Source organism: Arachis ipaensis, chromosome B10 (genome assembly GCF_059453495.1).
Source record: "Arachis ipaensis isolate K30076 ecotype BB chromosome B10, ASM5945349v1, whole genome shotgun sequence".
Taxonomy (NCBI): domain Eukaryota; kingdom Viridiplantae; phylum Streptophyta; class Magnoliopsida; order Fabales; family Fabaceae; genus Arachis; species Arachis ipaensis.
In genome coordinates this window covers 73563863-73567081 of record NC_142435.1, presented here as the reverse complement: position 1 = coordinate 73567081, position 3219 = coordinate 73563863, and positions in this window count along the sequence as shown.

Genomic DNA, 3219 nt, shown 5'->3' with positions numbered 1-3219 from the left:
TTCAATTAATCCAAGCTATCGTATGCTAGAAGGGTAAACTAAACTAATTAATCCATATATTCTATATCACAACTTAGTAAGCTAAAATTACAACTAGACTAAACTAAATGTCTAAGATAAATATATAAATCTAAGTGCAAAATGCAAAAATACTGCAAAAATACAAAAAAATGTGCAAGTACTGAAAGATAAATAAGATAAGGTAAAATAAAAATAAAAATAAAAATAAAAATAAAAATAAAAATACAGAAAATAAACAAAATAGGATAAAAAGAGAGTCTGAAAAGTGGTTCACCAAAATAAAGTTCGCCAGAGATGGCGACCTCACGAGACTTAAATAATAGCATCGTCCTTGATGCTCACTCAAGTTGGGTGTAAAGAAGTGTCATCTCCGAAAGGATGTGCAGTAGGGGTCTCTGTGGTGATCTGAGGCTCTGCGGTCTGGATGAGGGTCGGAGGGTCTGCCTACTAAAGTGGAGGCTCTGCCTGAAGAGGGATCTCAGGATCAGCCGGCTGTATCTGATGGGGCTCCTCATGGTGTGGCACAACCTGCTCAGGTCCTGCCTGCTCAGCATCTGCATGTGCCTCCTCCTCATGATCATCCGCTTCCGCATCAGATGGCTCAGAAGCGGTGTCAGGCTCGGAGGGGATGTCGCTGCTGGATCGGATCATCAACTTTAAGTGCTCATAGCGTCACTTGTTGTGACGTTCCATATGATCCAGGCGTGCAAAGAGTCAGTGCACGAGATGATAAATGGGCTCTGAGGCAGGTGATGGTGCAGTGGTGGCTGGTGGGGTAGTAGATGCAGAAGGGGCAGCAGAAAATGTGGCTGCCTCACCCGATGCAGTGAGGAATGGAGGTCTGTAGCCCAAAGCCTGAAACTTCCTACTGTGAGGGATAATCTTCTTGCAGTCCATAGCAGTTGGCTTCTCATCTGTCGGCTCCCAGGGCACCTCAGCTCGGCGGCCCAACTGAGTAATCAAGTATGGAAAAGGGAGGGTGCCTCTGACATGGACCCTGGCCATGTAATACCGGATGAATCGGGGCAGATATAAGTCCTTTCCCTCCATCACACACCAGATGAGGGTAATCATAGCAGCTGGCACCTCTATCTCATGAGTGCTCGGCATCACATAGTTACTCAAAATATGCTGCCAAAGCCGAGCCTCATTATTCAGATAAATGATTTTAATTCCTTTTGGGGTTGTAGTTGGCTTACCCATGACCCAGGGGACAGTAGGATTAATAGCAATTCTCTGCTTTACTGCGTCCCAGTCAAATCTCATAAATCGCATATCCTCCTCATCCTTTTGGTAACCATCTGGCTGATCTGATTTAGGTAGGAGATGGAGGATTTCTTCGATTGCTTCCTCAGTAACCAGAATCTGCTTGCCTCTAAGCTGAACTGCATCCAGGGACATTTTGAAGTAGTTACAATAGAATTTCCTGACCCAGGATGAGTTGATCTCAGTCAAGTTTCTCTCCAAGAAGAACCAGCCTCGCTGTTTAATTTGGTCTGAAGTGTATTGTTTGAGTTCTTCTAGAATTTTGAGGGTCCTTTCCAGGTATAGGTTCTTGGAAGTGGCAAAAATTGGGTACTTCAGCTCACATTATTTGTTTGCAAATTTTTCTGGGTCAGTGGTAAGCACCAACTGATCAGCCTTTTCTTGTGAGGTGAAATTCTTTTTCCGCCAGGAATCGTCATGAAGGAGGTCTAATATAGAGGTGGAAGATTCGCCTCTTTTCCTTTTGCCTGTAGTTGCTTTGCCTTTTCTCTTACTTTTGGGATCAGACATCCTGAAAAGCAGAAGTTGCAGGATATAGTTTAAGAACTAAAGCAGGAAAACAGGTAAGCAAATAGGATTTGTCAATATAAGCATAAAGGCAAAAGAGCAATAAAAGCATAAAATGAGTTAAATATAAGTAAATTTTTGGACTGTATGCACGTGAAAAGTCTGAGAGTAAAAATAACAATCCAAGATAAATGATATGTGGAATTTTTGTTAATTAGGAAAAACAGTAATCATGCCTTTGAGTTAGAAAGTTAAAGTAGTTAGGTAAAAAGAAAAGTTAGAAAGTTAAAGCGGTTAGTAAGTAAAAAGAAAGTTAAAGTAGGTGGCATGAAAATGTGTTTCCTAGTTAACAATAAATTCACAAACTTGAAGAACAATCAACTCATATTCAAGAAAAATTTGCAGTTTATTGAAGATAACTTATAAAATTTGCAAAGGAAAAGGAAATCATCAATAATGCAGTTTAGTAATCCGGGAACCAGAAAGAGTGAGAATGCAAGCCCATTCATCCATAAATTGGCTAGCTTGAAACCAAATAGCGCAAAACTTGAATTTGCTAAAACCAGTTCATGAATGGGAGTTGAGTGAAACAATTTGAAAAAATTTGGGCAGCATTCCGGCTAAAATTGGATGTTCCCGGGTAATAAACAGCAAGAAAATCAGTTCATATGACAGTAAATAGTGCTGAAAAGATAAACAAATATCAAGAATATGAGAGAACAGTGTAACAGCAGCATCAACATGAAAGAACAACATATGAACAACACATCATCACAGCAAATTCAGAATTGCGAATCAGATAAAAACATGTAGCAAGAACGGCGCAATTATCATGCCTAAATCCACTAACCACATCCTAGCTACCTAACCACTTAAAATCCACTACGATCATGCATCTCTAACTATCCTAATTTTGAAAAAAAAAATTGAAAAACTAACTAATTAATTAACGAGAAATAGGATTCAGTGTTTGGCGGAACCTGGTGCGCAGAGGAATAAATGTATGGATTAGAGAGATGGTGTGGTGGTGGTGTTGGGGATGTGGCGGCGATGGGTGGTGGTGCGGCTGCGGTCCGTGGTGGAGGCAAGGGCGGTTTGGTGGTTGTGGGCGGATAAGGGTTGAGGAGAAGAGGTGAGGAGGGGAGGGTTGGGGGTTGTGGTGGCTGGTGGGTGGTCCGGTAGGTGGCGGCGGCACTGGGCGGCTCAGAACGGGGCGGCGGCAATGGGGGCGGGGTCCTGGAGGGGAGGAAGAAGGGGGAAGAAGTGAAGGGGGAGAAGAAGAAGGGAGGGGTTTTGGCGAGGGTGGTGCGACGGTCGGGATGGCGGCGCGGTGGTTGGAGCTGGTTTGTTGGGAGTGGTGGTGGTTGGAGGATGGGGAACGGGAGAGTGCAGAGGGGGAGGGGGTTTTGGGGACGCGAAAAGGGT